This window comes from Myodes glareolus, chromosome 1 (assembly GCF_982192425.1).
Source record: "Myodes glareolus chromosome 1, mMyoGla1.1, whole genome shotgun sequence".
Classification (NCBI taxonomy): domain Eukaryota; kingdom Metazoa; phylum Chordata; class Mammalia; order Rodentia; family Cricetidae; genus Myodes; species Myodes glareolus.
This window is the reverse complement of record NC_142026.1, coordinates 70,690,328-70,709,672: the sequence shown is the minus strand read 5'-3', so window position 1 is coordinate 70,709,672 and position 19,345 is coordinate 70,690,328. Positions and strand designations below refer to the sequence as shown.

Below are 19,345 nucleotides of genomic sequence, written 5' to 3'. Positions count from 1 at the left end.
CCCAAGTGCGTTGCACTTAAAAGGCTTTGGTCTGGCATGAGCTTTCTCATGCTGCTTGAGGTGGAAGACTTCCCATGTTCACTGTACTCAAGGCTTCTCTCCAGTGTGCACTTGGCGATGATTGAAAAGACTGGATTTTGGCCTGGATGATTTTCCACAGTCATCGCCCTCATAGGGCGTTTCTTGTATGAACCTGATAATGACTGAAAAGGCTGCCTCTGTGTCTGCATAGTTCACCGCACTGCTTGCACTTAAAAGGCCTAGGGCTGGTATGAAGTTTTCGGTGCTTCACGAGTTGAGAGCTGTTCCTAAAACACTTTTTACACTTGCTACACTGAAAAGGTCCTTCTTCAGAGTATACCTGATATTGATTAAAAAAAAAAGGTTAGATTTTTGCCTAAAGAATTTCCCACATTTGAGACACACATAGGACTTTTCTCCATTGGGAATTTGATAATGAGTTGTAGGGCTGGCTTGGTGCCTATATGATTTCCCACAATCTTTGCATGTAAAAGGCCTTTCTCCAGTGTGAACTCTCTGGTGATCGACAAGGGAGGGGCTACGTCGGAAAGCTTTTTCATGCTGGCTGCACACGAAATGCTTTTCTCTAGAGTGATCACGAAGGTGTTTGATGTGTGATTCCCCTCTGTGTGCTGTGAATGCCATTGGTTAATAAAGAAGATGCTTTGGCCTACTGGCAGGGCAGAATGAAACAAGGCTAGGGCAGAATAGAACAAGGCGGGAACTCCAAGCAGAGATAGAGGAGAAAGTAGGCAGAGTCAGAGAGATGCCATGTAGCTGCTGGAGGAGACAGATGCTGGATCTTTGCCCTGTGAGCCACAGCTACATGGTGATACACAGATTAATAGAAATGGGTTAATATAAGATGTAAGAGTTAGCTAGAAATATGCATAAGCTAATAGGCCAAGCAGTATTGTAATTAATAGCTTCTGAGTGATTGTTTTGGGTCTGGGCAGCCGGGAAATGAATGAGCAACCTCTGCCTACAAGTGTTGTTCTTTTCCCTTCTTCCTCTATCTCTTGTCTCTGTCTCTTATTTCCTGCCCTTTGTCCCTCTGGGCAAATAAGTCTCCCTTGTGCTGAGAACTTGGTCTTTGGAGTCCTGAGCCTATACTGGGTCTTATAGTAGGGCCAAGTAGGAATAATAGTGAGTCAAGAGCTAGTGTGATCATAGGGAGTGGACTATGATCAAGATCCATGAGAACTAACTTCTTTTGACATAGGATTGGAGAGGTGATACATTTCTGAAATATGTCGTGTAGATGCATTGGTGGCCTTATAAGTGCAAATAACTTCTTAAACTTTTATTTATTCTTTGGCAATTTTATACTTGTCCCCTCCACCTTCATGTCCTCTCCCTTTTAAGTTAATATCCCACTTAGTACATTTAGTGCTGACTATTGGAATGCTGACTAATCTCATTGGTTTGATCTTGTGCAGCTAACTATAGCTATAGTGAGTTCATGGGTTTATTGGCCATGTCATGTCCCAAAGATAGCATTTTGTAGCACCCATCACCATTTTACAGATCTCACATTATTTCTATCCCTCTTCCTTGATGTTTCTTGAGCCTTGAGAGGGGTATGTAGTGATATTTTGTTTGTAATCTAACAAATAAAGCTAGTCTGAAGATTAGAGTACACAGCTAAGCCATAGAAGCCAGGCAGTGGTGGCACATGCCTTTAATTCTAGCACTCAGGAGGAAGAAGCAAACAGTGAGTTCAAGACCGCCCTGGGCTACCCTAGATTAATCCAGTCTCAAAGAGAAAACAGAGTCAGGTGGTGGTGGCTCATATCTTTAATCCTAGCATTTGGGATCCCACACCTTTAATCCCAGCACTAGGGAGGTGAATACAAGAGAGAAATATAAGGCAGGAAAAGATAGAAGCTCAGTGCAGTCTAGAGATCCAGTCTGAGGATGTAGTCTGAGGACAGGATCACCCCTTTGATCTGAGCAGTGGTAGAGGTAAAAGGTCTCTCTAGTGGCTGGCTCTTCTCCTCTGATCTCTCCCTAATATATGACTCCGGGTTTTTACTAAGAACAATTAGAATTTGTGTTACAGAGGAGGGTGATATAGATGTTCCATCAACAACTAAGTCAATACTTATTCTCATCTCTTAGACCAGTTGTGAGTTCCCGAATGAACTGCTGAACACTGCATATTAGAAGCTTCTCTGGACAAGATTTAGATTGCATTCATCTGTGAGTATGAGCATAAATATCAAGCAGGCAGTTTGTAGTGACATGAATAAGATATCCCCCATAGTCTCAGGCATTTGAATACTTAACTCTAAATTGGCAGCCTTGCTTGGGGAAGCTTAGCAGGTGTGGTTTTATTGGAGGAGGTTGTCAATAAAGTAGAACTTTGATAGTAAGAGGACTCAACACTATTTCCATTTGCTCTGTCTGCTTCTTTCTCGCAGTTCAAGTTGTGATCTTCAGATGTTTCTGGTGCCTTGCCGCCTGCCCCCTGCTGCCTGCTGCTATAATTCCTGGACTCTAGAACCATAAGCTCAAATAAGTTCTTCCATAAGTTGTTTTGATTATAATATTCTATCATAGCACTAGCGAGGTAACTAATATCCAATTTGACAGCATGTATCGGACAAAGCAGTGGTAGGTTTTTCTCTAGACCTGTTTCCTCCTAAGCCATGGTGTTCAACCAGATTCTCAGTACCAGGTCTGAACCCCCTCCTGTAGTGCTCACCTCAAATACAATTTAAATGTTGTTGGATACCGTCATAACCTTCATGTCGCTATTACAACCAGTGAGTGCATCTTGTCTGGTCCGTTGGCACAGTATTCAGGGTTGGCTGCAAGGATACTATTTATGTCTTTTTCTCCCACAGCAGCCTTCATGGCATTTTCTGTCACCCCCAAAGCTAGTCATCAGAAAGCAAATTTTCAGATCAGGTCTAGCTACAAGCAAAGCATTTCTGGTGGGACAGAACAATGTGTTTTAGATTAATACTCTTTATTAGTTGAGAGGATCTATAAAGTTTTCAGTGCTTTTTAATAATAAATTTGGGATCTGTAAATTTGATCAAGCAAATCATATCTGTTTTAACAGCTGAATAAGCATAATAGTCAACTTTTAGTTAAATATGTAGTAATCTAATTTTGTTTCTCTAAAATACAGTTGGCCTCTCATTTGCTTGGTAATTATTTACACATATCCTTAGGTGGATGGGGAACACGCTGTATGTGCCATGTAGCCTTGATTTTACTGCAGTCTTCTTGCTACTGTCTTTACTGAGTGATGGGATTACAAGCAAGCGTGTGTCACCACTCCCAGTTCAATCTGTGTTTCATGCAGTCCAAAAAGTCACTTCAAATGGGGATGCTATGGCAAGGGCCCATCTAATTTTAAGTCATGAACGGTGTTACTAAAGAGTACACCCCCTGAATGTGTTACTGCTTTTGGTCTAGTGTTTTCCGTGGCAAAAGGAGTTCTGTGTTTCTCTAATGGACTGTCCCCATCATAATAATTATCCATAGTGGGAGAAGGAGCTGTGGAGGTGGCTCAGTGGGTGAAGTGCCTGCTGCATAAGCACGATCTGAGTTTGATCCCTATTACCCAAGTATAAATGATGGCATATGTCTGTGACTCCAGAACTGGGGAGGTAAGGATAGTTAGATCCCAGGAAAGTGCTGAGCAGCCCAACTGTCATGGTAAGCTTCAAGTTCACTCAGAGATTTGTCTCAAAACATAAGAGGTAGGTGTGGGCTGGATAGATGGCTTAGTAGTTAAGAGTGCTTGCTTCTCTTTCAGAAGACAGGAGTTCAGTTCTCAGCACCTAGGTCTGAAACATGCAGCTGTTTGTAATCCAGTTCTAGGGGACCTAATCCCTTCCTGTACTGTGTAGGAACCTATAGTCATATGTGTACCCACATACAGGCAGGCATGAATACATGTAACTAAAAAACAATAATCTGAAAAAATAAGATGGAAAAGGAATTGAGGAAGACACCTGATAGGAACTCCTGGCCTCCACACATCACTCACAGGTAGGTACATCTACACATACATGCACATGCACAAACACACACACACCAAAAATAGTGGGCAAAGGAAGCAGGCATGTGTACCTATTGGTGAATATGTCGCCTCTAGTCATGTATTTAGATCTGGGGAAGTAAGTACAGTATGGGTTTAGGAACTCACTAGGTTTACTATGAGATGGGCCCATGGAAAAACTCTGTAGAACATCTGACTTGATACTATCTCCAAGACTGGGCCACTGTTAAGTGATACAGGGTCTCTTGGAATAGCACAGTCCAAGACCATTGTCCAGCAGTCATCCAAACATCTGCTTTCAACAAGGAGTTACCCTTGGGTGGTTTCCTTTGGAGAGTTTGGAAGAATTTTTTTAAAATTGTGTGTGTGGTGTGTGCACACGCATGTGTATTTGCATATGTGATTATGTGTTCATGCACATGCATGGAAATGAGTTCATGGGGATACGTGTGGGTGTGCAGAGATGAGGGCATTGGTGTTCTCTTTCATCACTCTGCCTATTCTGAGGCAGGGTCTCTTATTGAGCCTGGGGTTCTCGGCTAAGCTGGAAGTGAGCATGCCCCAGAGATCCTCCTGTCTTTAGTGCACCCTGGAGTTGTGATTACAGGCATTTTATGGGGACCCATGACTTGTTATGTGATTTCTGGGATCCAGTGGATGCTTTGAGAGTAAGGACTCTTAACTGTTGTGTCATCTGTTCCGTTCCCTTCTCTGTTACTTTCTGAGACAGGGTCTTTACTCCACATTGGTTCAAAATTCCCTCTATAACAGGATGACCTTGGACTTCTGCTCCTTCTGGTGGGCAGATATAGGAGCAGAAAAGAAGATATCTACATTAAGAGAGCCATTTTAAGGCTGGCAAGAGACTTGACTCTAGAGGGGATCCCAGGTGTTCATGGGGATGTCCCCAGCTAGGCCCCCGGTCAGCAGAGGAGAGGGTGCCTGAACTGACCTTGCCCCACTATCACACTGATGATTATCTCGAATAACACCATAGAATCTTCATCCAGCGATGTTGAGAGACCCTCATCAGAGCAACGAACTGAGATCCCAAGGTCCAGTTGAAGAGCAGAAGGAGGGGGAAGATGAGCAAGGAAGTCTGGACCGCGAGGGGAGGGGTTGGTTCACCAACTGAGGCAGTCTTCCTGTTCTAATGGGAGCTCACCAAATCCAGCTGGACCGGGTCTGATTGAGCTTGTGATCAAACTGAACTCTCTGATTGTGGCTGACAATGGGGGCTGACTGAGACGCCATTGATAAAGGCATTGGGACTTGTTTTTACGGCATGTTCTGGCTTTTTGGGACCCTAGTCTACACGGATGCACAGCTTCCTAGGCCTGGATGTGGGGGGCAGGGCTTGTACTTCCCAGAGGAACCCTGCCCTCTCTCAAGCAAGGAGGGAGAGGGAGGAGGGTGAGTGGCAGAGCAGGAGGGGATTGGGAGGAGGGGAGGAAGTGTAAATTTTTGAATGGAAAAAAATTATATATTTGCATGTGTGACTCCGTGTGAGTCTGTGCATATGCCCAGAGAGGGCATCAGTTCCTCCGGTACCGGAATGATAGGCTGCTGTGAGCTACCCCATGTAGGAATACAATTTTGGTCCTCTGAAAGAGCAGTATATGCTCTAAATTGTTGAGCCATTTTGCCAGCCACTTTTATTTCTTCTTTGATTTTGATATCTACTACCAAAACCACCTTGCTTTTGGTCATTGAGAGCCACCACATGGTCATTGTCACCTTGTATTCAATTTTCTGCATTGCACTTTTCCCATTGAGAGGAAGAGATTCCCAGGTAAGTTCTGAACTATAGACAACAATATCCACAGAGGTCTTCTGTGTTTCTGCAGTGCTGCACAAATTTATTTATCATAGCCATGGTGAAAGGCATGTTCCCAAGGTGGAGGAGAAAGTTAAATGGTAAATGTATAACACCACAATTTCCCGAAAGCTTTTGCCTTTAGTTCTGTTTAGTATGCCAGCAGCAGTTTTGATATCCAAATTATGTCCATTTGGCCCACTTTGATTCATATATCACCAACGGATCAGAAAAACAGCTAGACCTCCTTTTCAATCTCTAAGTCACCCCATTAATTGTATATTCCTCACTTAATAGGGTCACATCCAAACTCATGCTTTAATCCTGCATTGTCCCAAACTCTTTATATGTGTTCCTGTAAATATCCTCAGAGTAAACATTATAGCTATCTCTCCACCTTCATGGGCTATGGAGGTGTTTTTTTTTGAGATGTGTTTCACCCGCCCATGAGATGTACTTTTCTCACAGCCTGCTGGAACTTGGGTCTAGTTGCAGACGTGGAAGCACAGAGAAACATTGGGGGTGGATGCTGAGTGACACACACTATGTCTTTCAAGATAGCATCAAGAGACACACGTTGGGGAAAGATGCCTTTACATCAAGCGAGAAGCTCCATTTGGGATCTTATTAGGGTCTTTCCCTTACTCTTTAGACATCAGGCTGCCTTTTCCTCATTCCATTGGGATTACAGTTGTTTTTCTCTGTTCTCCCCAATCAGTTTCTGCTACTCTTGCTGGATATTGTATTAAGAACTTTTAATAGTGTTCAGTGCTTTATGGAACCCCAAGCGGTTTTTGAGATAATCTTCTCTCCCTTGCGGACAACTGTCACAGTATTTATAGATGATGTGATAATCACGCAGCAGAAGGGAGTTGAGATCACTGATTCCAAACTTTTGTCTGAGGCCGTGGGCCTCTTTCAACACACTCCACACATGCTTTTCTCAGTCCCGTGTGCAAACTGAAATCTGAGAAGTAGCTCCTCACACTAGGGGATGTCATATTTTTAGAACTGTCCATCTCAGGGAAGCTAACTTAGTTCTTCTTAAACTTTGTTCTCTGGAATTAGTAACAAGAACTATTGCACAGTTAAATGATAGGTAGTAAGAAGGCTAGAAAGAAGTTCAGCAAGTGCACTAGACATGTTTAGAGGCTGCCTATATTGCTATAATCAATGCTGTTGCTGATGATATGATAGAATGCCTCCTCTTAAATGGTTCATCTATGTAAAAATTGGAGGCTCAATTTTAATTTGTATAACTTCTCCATATAGAACTCTTTCATTATGATATAATAAGATCTCTGATTTGGACTTTGTATAGTGATGCTTTCTCTCAATTTAAAATGAAGATAAAAATAATAATTATTTTTTTGAGACAGTCTCTTTATGTAGCCGTGGCTGCCCTGGAACTCTCTATGTAGACCAGACTGGCCTCCAATTCATAGCGATTCTCCTGCCTCTGTCTCCTGAGTGTGGAGATTCCAATGTTTTTCACTTAGGATATTTGACATCTTTTATATTGTATATCCCATGTTATTTGATTCTAAATGTATGATCAAAATTTACCTCTATTTTACTAAAACAATGGTCCTAATATTGAATAAATAATGTCTTAATAAACTGATCACTTATAATAATAAACATATCCATATATATGTGCATGTGACTTGCTATAGATATTTCTTGTTGTATTCCACAAACTTTTCTATTTTTCTGTCAATATAAATATCTCTATGTCTTAATTTTCTTCTTTAAGTTTTTATGAATTCTTTGTTTTATAATTGAGAAATGTTATGATAATTATGTTAAATTAATATTTATATTGAAGTTTTATGTTGATCTATAGTCTGTTTTTGCTTGACTCTACTTTTGATGTTCATATTTTAATAGTTTAGGATCATGCTTTTATTTCCCTCTAGGTAGCTTTATGTTAGTATTACTTTGCCAGATTTTAGTAATCTTTTCAAATTAATCAGTTATGGTAGATTTTTTTAAAGCAAAAACAAGATCACAAGAAAAATATTAATATTAAGATGTCTTTGTAGAGATTTTTGCTTTGAATATATTTCTTAACTATTTTATTGAAATCTTTATTTTCTATACAGAGGAAATACAACCAGTGGTAAGAAATACTATGTAGAAGGAGCTGTGGGCAGGCCTGCTTTTCGTCCTGCCCGGCTCCCGCACAGCTAGCTTGGCCCCGGAAATAACACACAAATTGTATTCATTTAAACACTCCCTGGCCCATTATCTCTAGAGAGTTGGTTACTGGCTAACTCTCACATTTCTTGATTAACCCATTTCTAATAATCTGTAGCACCACGAGGTGGTGGCTTACCGGGAAAGATTCAGCATGTCTGACCTGGTGGCTGGCTCCATGGCATCTGCCTCACTGCCCTCTTCCCAGCATTCTGTTCTGTTTACTCCGCCTACCTAATTTTCTGTCCTATCAAAGGGCCAAGGCAGTCTCTTTATTAACTAATGAAAATAACACATAACAGAAGGCCCACCTACATCAACACTACAGACAGACAGATCCCAAAAAAGCATTAGCTAATTTTCTCCATAGCAATATTTGTAAGAGTGTATTATAATGGCAGAGGAGAGATACTTATGTTGATGCTGTCTCCTGATATTATTCAAGTTCTCTTTCAGATATATAAAGAGGGACACACATACAGATTGATTGACTGATTATACAAGCATATTTATGCATATCTGTGGTTTAACTGCCCTCCTTGAAAAATTTATCTTTTCCTGAATAGGTCTTCAGGCCAACACACAATCTTATTTTGTTTCATTTTACTTTGGGTCTTAAGGTTTTAAATTTTTAGTTTAATTTTAATATGGTTTAAGCAATCTATAATGCTTATGCCTGCATTAAGCCAAAATTATGATATAAGGAAATTTCTTACATTTTCACCCTGGTACTTCTAAATGGTCAAGTTTCTGGTGCTAAGTGCATATTCTTCTACATTCCTCAAAAACATAGCATATTTTAATTGTATGAATAATGGATTTTTACTTAAAAATAAAGATTGGAGGAAACTTCACAGAGTATATTCTTTCATAGTGTAATGTGTGCATTAATAAAAGCTACCAAATGATGCAAACATGAATATATAAATTGCATGACCATTGTAAAGTATCATGAATGAAGTCTATTAAAAAGTAGACAAAAATCTGCTAAGCTTAGTAACATATCATATAACACATGGTGAAAGTTAGCAACCACCTAAGACTATAAGAAGATGGTGTTTAGGAAGTTCGAAGTTGCTGCTGGAGTTGATTGGAAAGATTACAGTTTGTATGGTCACATCAAAGAAGAGGTTGCCTGGAGTCACAGAGAATGCTATGACACCAAACAGTAATGGGTTTAGCCTGCAGTGACATGGAGTAGTACATGAAAGATGTTTCAGTTGTATGTATTTTTATATTCCAACATGACTTATTTCAGGGGAATGTGCCTTTGTGCTTCCATCCAGACTTTCTTACACGGTGAACACCCGTAACCCATAAGTAATCAAAGATCTTCCTTGGCTAAGGCATTTCTTAATTCCGCAGGCATGCTGGAAAAACTTTGGAATATCACTGACTAGATCTAAACCCCGATGTTTTTCCTCATTTTTACTGCTGTATTGGTATGCTGGAGAGTTGTACATTCATCTGTTTATCCAGTGTTGGTGCTTAGATGCTGTGGCCTTTCCTGCGCTGTTCTGCTGTTGGTTGCTTTTGTATAAGTAAGTATAGAATGTTACTAACACTTACCTAAAGTAAGGATATGTGATCTGGGATAAATACAATGGAAGTCTCTTTACTGTGACGTAAAACATTTATTTCTATTCCTTTCCCCACCAAGTCCTCTGACTTCAGTTAAAATCAACAAGCCTCTCAATGCCAATGTAATGGATACTGGAAGATTGGGGATGGGAATTATCTTCCTCCTTCAGACTGGAGTTGGGATCCTTGGGAATTCCTACTCCTTTTGCTTTTACAACATCTCTTTCTTCATTGGACATAAATTGAGATCCACAGATTTAATTCTCAACAAACTAGCACTTGCCAACTCCTTGGTCCTTCCTTTAAAGGGATACCTCAAACAATAGTGGCCTTGGATGGAAAGATTTCCTAGATGACATTGGATAGGAAGTGGCCTTTTTCTGGTGCAGAGTGGGCATGGCTGTTTCTTTGAACACTGCCTGGTTCCTGAACGGATTTCAGCTCCTTAAGCTCAACCCCAATATTTGGGTTGAATGAAGGTCAAGATTAGATCTCTAAAGTTTATTGTTTCTGCTGTTTCTTGTGCTGGATCTTACATGTTGTACTAAATTTATTCATTCCTTTACTAATGAGTAGCCCACAGTGTAGGCAGAATCTTAATTTAGAAAATAATTATAGATAATGTTTCTAGAAAATGCCAGATCACGATAACCCACTGTATACAGTCCTCTTATATTATTCCCATGACTTTATGGGTCTGACTTTCATAATGTGGGCCAGCATCTCCATGGTTATTTTACTGCACAGACTCAAGAACAAATGTAGTACATTTACAACCAAACCTACTCCAAGTCTAGACAAAGCTGTGAGGCCAGGTCCACATGCACCATCCTGATTCTGGTGAACTCCTTTGCCTTTAATTAAATCTGCAACGCTTTAAACATCTGGACAACTTCAACTGCAAAAACCAGTCACTGGATAATGAACAGCTCTGTGTTTTTGAGTACATGTTCCCCAGCATTGAACCCTTTTATGATCATCATCAGTGATAACAGAATCTCTAAGTTGTGCTTTGACTGTTGTGTGAAGACCAAGTGTCTTTCTTATTAGTTCAAGTGCTCTGACTTTCTTTACTTTCTTTTATGAAGTCACTTCAATATTTGCAAACAGTTATCTATTACGTTGTAGAATTCTGTGAAGTATTGCCCTTGCCCACATGAATCATCTCATAAAACTAAACATTTACATTATGAACTCACATCTAAAATGATTAATTGTCATCACCATGTAGTCTCAGTGGAGCAATTCAGGTAAATTTTGAATATTGCTGTGGAAGGAAAATCTGAAGTTTAGGCAATTAGTGGACATTTATTATTTTGGATTATTTGAATTATATATACAAGTCGTATATGATTTACATATAATCATGTTAACTTCTTTCTGGCTGAAGGAAAAGCACATGAAAGACACCGTGTTTAGGAAGATGTGTGAGTTTCCAGATTTTGGAGCATTTAGGTATTTAGAGTGAATAAGTGAATAGAGTGAATCTATGAATCTAGAAAGGAAGGTGTTGGAAAGTTCTGGGTTAAGTAATTAGGACAAAAGAAAAGAAACTATGACCTTGGTGGAGGGTTGAAGGGGTATGGGAGAGGCAGGGAGGGGAGCAGAGAAAAATGTAGAGTTCATTAAAAATCAATAAAAAAGAAAATGATCAATTTGTATCATCTAGTATATAGTATTAAATGCTTACAATTTTTCTCAGATATTTTCATCTGCAAAACAAATTTCAAAAGAGAAAAGATGGCTATTAAAAGATTGAGTTCTTTCATTTTAGCACATTGATCTGATTTTCAGACTATTTCTCAGTCTTCATATTTAAAAATTTCAAATATCTTATACATATTCCTTTGTAAATTTATTTTTTGGAGAACTTCATGCAATGTGTTTGCATCATTCAGCTCTAACCCAACTCCTCCCACCTTTAAAAATTTTACATTTTACATATTTTACACCTTTAAAAATATCCATCAAGTTCCATTTTTGCTACTCATATAATCTTAGATATGTGGCCTTCCAGTGGAGCTTGAATGACTTGCCAGGGGCTGTGCTCCAAAGAAAAAAATTCTCTCCCTATCCCAGAAACTATCAGTTTTCAGTTGCTTCTCAGCTAGGGGTGAGGCTTTGTACCCACATTCCCTCTCCTTGCTGGGAGTTGGTCTGGATTAAGCTTGCACAGGTCTTGTAGATGATGTTACAAGTGTTGTTAGTTCATTTGTGCAGCTTCCCTGCTGTGTCCAGAAGTCACTAGAGTCATAATTTTTCTGACCCATCTTCCACAGTGATCCCTAACTCTTTGAGGGGGGCTCTGATATAGATGTCCCCTTTAGAAATGAACATTCTACAGTCTTTTGTTTTATGCATCTGTAATCACATCTCCTGCATACAGAAGCTTCTCATATGAGGGTTAAGAGATGCACTGATCTATGGGTATAACAGTGGAACTACTACTGTGGAAATGCTATTGGCAAGAAGACACAAACTTTTAGAACAACAGGGAAAAGCAAAAGGACTTGAGGCTTCCTAAGATCAAATTCTTGATGAGGGCACTTATGCTGACCCACAGGCTCAAGCTCTTTATGATGAACAAAACTTGTGTCTATGCCACACAGCAGACTTAAATGCTTGGGACAGGATTCAAGAACTAGGAAAATGAATTGAGTAATATACCAGGGTTAAACAGGGTCAGAGAGAACCCTTTAGTGACCTTTTACAAAGATTAACAAAGGCTGTACAGATATGAGTAACAGACCCAGGAACTAGACAAGTTCTTATTGAATCTCTGGCTTTTGAAAATTCCAACTTAGAATGCAAAATATATTTGAGTCTTTAAAGGTTAGATCAGCACCAGTGGATAAATGGATCCTGCATGCAATGAATGTTGAGACATTTGACTATAAAACTGAGTCTTGGGTAGAAGAAGTAATTTCCAAAGGTATGAGGAGACATCAAAATACCAAATGTTTTAATTGTGGCAGAATAGGAATCTGAGAAGGGATTGTAGACAAAAAATTCCTAGAAATAATGTCTTCTCTGGGAATGACAAAAATAAGAGTTATCAACCTTCTGGATTATGTAGGAGGTGTAGCAAAGGCTGACAAGGGACCAATGAATGCAGGTCAACAAAAGACAGAACAAGATAACCTGATACCATCAGGAAACTCCTCTCACAGGCTCCCAAGTCAAATGTGGTCCAGTCATTCCCAGTAACTGTGGAGGACATGTCTTACCAGGAAAATAAAAAAAAATCCATTGTCTGCTGTAAAAAACCATATTGTTCCGGATGATGAAATAAACATGATGAATAAGAAATTCCATTAAGAAATAGGAAGCACATATTTTGGCAGACTTCTATGAATGATCAAAAATCAAAGCTAAGAGTACATATAAATAACGTAATAATTGAGGGATTACTAGACACAGGTGCAGATGTGAGTATCATTACTCCTAAATCTTGGCATCCAAATTGGCCTCTTCAAGAGGCAGATGTTCAATCCCAGTAATTGGAAACCTATCTTAAGTGAAACAAAGCACAAAATGGGTTGAATGCATAGGGTCAGAAGGACATAGAGGAAGGCTGAGGCCATATGTGGCTAATATCACAGTGAATTTGTGGGATTGTGACCTATTGCAGCAATGGGATACCCAGATTTATATTCCTGTAGTCCCAGAAACATGAGTTTCTGGGAAGAATATTATAAGATATCATAAACAAAGGTCACTAGCCATTCTGGCTGTATAAGAACACAAAGCAACTAGCAAACCTTTAGAGGTACCAACAGCCCTACCTTTAAAATGGTTAACTGAGAAACCACTATGGGTTAAGCAGTGACCTTTAACAGAAGACAAATTGCAGGCTTTAGAACAGCTGGTACAGGAGCAACTAGATACTCACCATATTGAAGAATCCACCAGCCCTTGGATTTTTCCTGTATTTGTTGTTAAAAAGAGATCTGGTAAATGGACAATGGTGACAGATCTAAGAGCTGTCAACAAGGTTATTCAACCTATGGGCCCTCTACAATCTGGAATCCCTCTGCTTTCTCTATTACCAAAAGGATAGTCTCTCATAGTTACTGATTTAAAAGATTGTTTCTTTACTATGCCTTTACAATAAAAGGACAGAGAAAAATTTGCCTTCACAATGCCTACTTATAATAATTCTCAGACTACTAGGAGATACCAATGAATCATCCTCCCACAGGAAATGCTCAATAGCCTCACTATGTGTCAATACTATGTAAGTCAGCCATTGGAAATACACTAGATAGTAAACTGTCTATTCAAGGACAGGACATATGTCTTATTTCAGTCACTCATGGGTCCTGCTCACCAGTATGAACACAACAGAGTAAGTGGTCACAGAAATGATTGATGGGGGTCTAATTAGCTTCTTATGTGTTACAAGTCTATTGCAGATCTTCATTGAACACATAGACAAAAATAAAGGAAGACCTCAGAGTTGAGAACAAACCTAAGGTTGTGTTGTATCCAATGGAGAACACATAATTCCTACTTTGTGAAAAACCAGTGTCCAACTTCCCAGCCTGACAAGATGAACCCTCTGGTGGATCAAGATGTTTCTTGGGGTGGTATTTCCAGCTTTATTTTTGAAAGGGTCTCACTGTGTAGCCATGGGTATCCTGGAATTTTCTATGTATACCAACCAGGTTGGCCTTGAACACACAGAGATCTACCTGCTTCTGGGATTAAAGGTGTGGACCACCATGCCTTGCTCTTAATTTCTTTTTTTTTTAATAATTTTATTTATTTATTTAGTGTGTATATACAATGGCATACAAGTGAAAGTCAGAGGATAATCTTCAGGAGTTGGTTCTCACCTTCTACCATGTGGGTTCTGGATCTCAAATTTAGGTTTCCAGGCCTGGCAACAAGCACCCTTACCTGCTGAGACACCTCATCAGCACCTTCAACTTTCTTGATGCCAGTTGAGATAGGGCCACAACCAAAGCCGTAGTACACTAGGACCTCCTGATGTGGGGAAGTGTCATCAAGTCAGTTCAGTTTGGTGAGAGGACAGATGCCTATCACTCAAGGGGATGAAGAAAGCAGATCATGAGTTCCATACCATCCTAGGCCTTATAACAATTTCCAAGCCATCCTAGGCCATATAGCAAGACCCTGTCTCAAAAACAAAACAAAATAAGGACAACAACAAAAAGAATGAGAATAAGAACAAGAGCACGCACACACACACACACACACACACACACAGACACCCAAAGGAGTACCTCAGTGGAGAGTGATTCCATAGCATGTACAAGGCCATGGGCTTACCATTCACCAGCACACACAATGACCTCACAGTTCTTATTTCATATAAACACAAAGATCAGAACATGGTATATTCCCACCTTGAAAATGTGAAATAGTTATTTATGCATGTTTAAAATTTACTTTAAAGTAGTGTCTTACTCTATAGCACAGGCTAGTCTTGAATTGGCAGCAATCTACCTACCTGGGGCCTTCATAGCCCCAGAAGTATAGGAATGAGCCACTACACCCAAGTTCATGTGATCTTTTAAAAGATTTTAAAGTCTTAACGTGAGGAGATATTATATCTTCCACATCTGCTTTATAAGTCTAACACTGATTGTCTTGTGTAGTTTGAAAACTTACTCAAAATTCCAGAGGAACAAAGTCATGGTGGTGAACTGCGAAACACACAAACATCTTCATATAAACATTGTGATTCACCTCTTAATGCTAGACATTTTATTTTATAGCAAAATTTTATACAAACACATAAAAAACAGATTAGATTTTTCTCTATTTTTTGCTTTTGTTTTTATTTTGGAAAGATTTTACTTTTATTTACATGTTTTGTGTGTATCCATGTATGTATGTGCAAATGTCTGTAAATACCCACAGAGGCCAGAAGATGGTATCAGATGCCCTGGAGTTAGAATTACACGTGGTTGTGAGCCACTTGATGTGGGTATTGGGAAGTTTCCAACTGAGAAGTTCTTATCTGCTGAGCCATCTTTTCAGCTTAAGGACTTTAATTCATAATATGGAAATCAAATGCATATATCTTCAAGGATCCAGGCTTTATAAATATAGTCTTCCCATGTCTCAGTCTGTTGTAGATGAAAAAACAGTGTTTGTTTTCTCATGAGTTAACAACAAGTGTGTTTTTATTGTGAATATAAATACAAATAGGTTAGAGGGTAAGTTACAAAGGGAGTTCTCAGGGAACACAAGAGGTACAGTGGAGGATCAGGAAGACAATCTGGTCATAGTTATACATAAGGATAAAGAACTGAAGGACAAGAGTTGAAGAAACAGGTGTCAAGACAGGCATAGATGACTCCTAAAAGGCTCAAAAGTAAGAAATGTAAGTCATATTACCTTTGTTTATGACATAATCTTGCAGGTGCTGAGATATTAGCTATTGGGTAAGTAGAGAAGACCAGAACAGTTCTGATCACAGAGACTGTAGTGGGAGGCTGCTTGTTCATTTTCTGACCACCCAGACCCAAAATAATCACACAGAAACTATATTAGTTGCAATACTGTTTGGCCAATAGCTTAAGCATATTTCTAGATAGCTCTTACATCTTAAATTAACCCATTTCTATTATTTTATATTTTACCATGAGGCTTGTGGTTTACTGGTAAGGTTCCTGGCAGGTGACTCGTGTCTTTCTCCTCCAGCAGCTACAAGGCATCTCTTCGACTCTGTCTACTCTCTCTTCTCTATCTGCTTGGAATTCCCACCCTGTCCTACTCTGTGCTACAATAGGCCCAAATCAACTTCTCTATTTACCAGTGGTTCTCACAGCATACAGAGGGGAATCCCACATCAAGAGACCAGTGTAGAAAGGAGAGTTGAAGCTTTAATGAATTCATAGACTACCGTGCTGGTGATGGAGTTGAGGGGATGGAGCATGACACACGGATAATGTATAACAAGCAGGATGGATGGTGGGTCTGATGAAATAAGAGTCCTGGGGTGGAATGGGCTGTTTTAATCCTGATAGCCTGTTTGGATATTGGGAACTAGCTGAGATGATGAAGGGGTGGGTATGGCTGAGAAAAAGGGACCATAGAGATGACTCAGTAGTTAAGAACACTTCTCTTCAGCTCCCAGGACCCATGTTGATTGACTCACAATGTTCTGTAACTCCTGCTCCTGGAAGTGACTGTTTAGTGAGTGTCTCAGTGTCAATTAGACATGCATAGTCTGTCAGAAAAGGGAATAAAATCAACTTCAACTCCAAAGAGTAACACCAGGCCAAGAATTTAAAGGAAGGCAAGTCTTCCCTTACAGGTCTCTTGTTTAGTAGGCTTGTATACAGTAAACTATAGATTTGTATACAGCCAGAAAAGGAAATGTGCCATCCCTAAGGTGCAGGCTACTGATAATTTCCTCTAGCGGAGCACTGGCATGTTGGAGGTACATGTATACATATGTTGAAGGTGCCAAGAGGCGAAGCTATTTTAATAAAAGAATGCGGCAGTGACTTAATCTGGGCAAGGGAGACTCTCAGAACCTGCTGAAGGGCAGTTCCCATATCTATCACACCTGCCTGGAAGGCATGAGACACTTTGCTTCGAGATGTTTATGATGGGGTTTAAATGCTGGCAGATGGCATGCTTGAAAAGCTCAACTCACCTTAGCTGGGTGTGGTGGTGCATGCCTTTAACGCCAGCTCTTGGGAAGCAGAGGCAGATGGATCTCTGCGAGTTTGAGGCCAACCTGTTCTACACAGTGATTTCTAAGACAGCCAGAGCTACTTAAGGAGATCCTATCTCACACAATAAACAAACGAACAACAAAACAAACAACCCCCCCCCCCAAACTGTTCAGTTCGTCTGCTAAGAGCAAAGATTACATTACCTATTGCTCTAAGCCCTTTCTAAAATGTGGACTTTCAGGAGCTATGTTAGACACAATGTTAAGGAATTTCCCATATTTGATGCCTTCCTGAATATTTCCCAATGCCATGACATTTTTTGGTGTTGAAAGAAACTGAATGCTGGTTAAACGATTTACCACATTTGGTGCATTCATAAGGCCTTTCTCCAGTGTGGACTACTTGGTGTTGAGGACAGACTTGCCTAAATGACTTTCTACACTGGTCACACTCATATGGCCTTTCCCCAGTGTGAGTTCTGCAATGTTGGGTAAGGCTGCTGCTTCGACTGATGGATTTCCTGCATTCACCACAGGTATAATGCCGCACCCCAGGATGAACGCTCTGATGTTTAATAAAGGCAGCCCTCCAGCTAAAGGCTTTCTGCACTGGCTGCACCCATAAGGCCTTGCGCTGGTATGTGTTCTCTGGTGTTCAACAAGACTATAGCTCTGCCTGAAGAGTTTCCCATGTTCAGCACACTCATAGGGCCTTTCCCCAACGTGAGTTCTCTGACGATCAAGTTTGGATTTGTACCCAAAGGCTTTGCCACATTCCCCACATTCATAAGGCCTTTCTCCAGTGTGAACTGGCTGGTGTGTGGTAAGGGTAGCTCTTTGGCTAAAAATTTTCCCACTTTGGCCACTCATAAATTTTTGTTGTAGTGTGAATTCTATGATGTTCAATGAAGCTCAAGTTTTGCAAAAAAAAAATTTGCCACATTCCTACACTTTTAAGGCCTTTCTCCCATGCGAATTCTCTGGTGTCTAATGAGGGTAGTTCTTTGGCCAAAGGATTTTCCACACTACCCACACTCATAAGGCTTTTCTCCAGTATGAATTCAGCAGTGCTCTATAAGGTTAGAGCTTTGGCTAAAGGATTTTCCACGTTCGCCACACTTATTTGGCCTTTCTCTAGTGTTAACTCTCTGATGGACAATGAGAGCAGATTTTTGACTAAAGGATTTCTTACACTGGTTGCACGCATACAGCCTCATCGTGGTGTGGATTCGCTGATGTTCAACAAGGCTGAAGCTTTGCCTGAACAGTTTCTCACATTTGTCACATTCATATGGCCTCTCCCCAGTGTGTTCTCTGACACCAGACACGATTGGATTTGCATCCAAAGCTCTCCACACTCAAGGCCTTTCTCCACTGTGAAGTTTACAGTGTTCAGTGAGGTTGGAGCTCTGACTGAGTGACTTCCCACATTCGCCACATTTGTATGTTTTTTTCTTCAGTATGAAGCCTCTGGTGTGTAGTAAGTGCTGCCTTTTGACTAAAGCATTTTCCACATTCCTTACAGTTATAAGGCCTTTCTTCAGTGTGAACTCTCTGAATGGCACAAGTGAGTATTTATCTTGTAAGGCTTGTCTGTATCTTCTAGGCTCATAATCCATTTCTCCAGTACATACCTTTGCGTGCTGAACAAGCTTGAGTTTGTAGCTAGAAGGTTTTTTGGATTCTTGGGACTTTAAGTGACTTTTTCTACTACTAGCCTCTATAGAGGTGACTTGGTGATTTCATTTAGCTTCTCATCTTTGGGACTTTTCTGGTACCGAAGAAACTCCCATCTAGTTGTGAAGTCCTTTCTAATTTTCCTATCGGTGACGGGATTCCCTGACACATAGACTATGCAGTTTTTCATGAGGGGTCACTGTCCACCCCTCCCCTTAATGGGATCTTGGCACTGTGATGCTTTTGGCCCTGGAGGATTGAACATGCCTCTACAAAGAACAAGTTTTGTCCAGATAGGTCATTCAGTTGCAAAACGTTAAGATAGGAACGCAGATGTTAAATGGGCTGAGTTTTCCCAGTAAGTAGACCTTCTTTT

At 40.2% G+C, this 19,345-nt stretch overlaps 1 long non-coding RNA gene and 1 pseudogene across 1 annotated transcript; one reads left to right on the top strand and one right to left on the bottom strand.

Moving 5' to 3' along the window:
• Positions 1-1,290: 1,290 nt before the first annotated feature.
• On the top strand, positions 1,291-3,059 carry LOC146895949 (uncharacterized). The gene is made up of 2 exons (XR_015001733.2): positions 1,291-2,223; positions 2,445-3,059. It is a non-coding gene; the product is annotated as an uncharacterized LOC146895949 (long non-coding RNA).
• Positions 3,060-15,484: 12,425 nt separating this feature from the next.
• Positions 15,485-19,031, bottom strand: LOC125395464 (uncharacterized; annotated as a pseudogene).
• Positions 19,032-19,345: the final 314 nt, after the last annotated feature.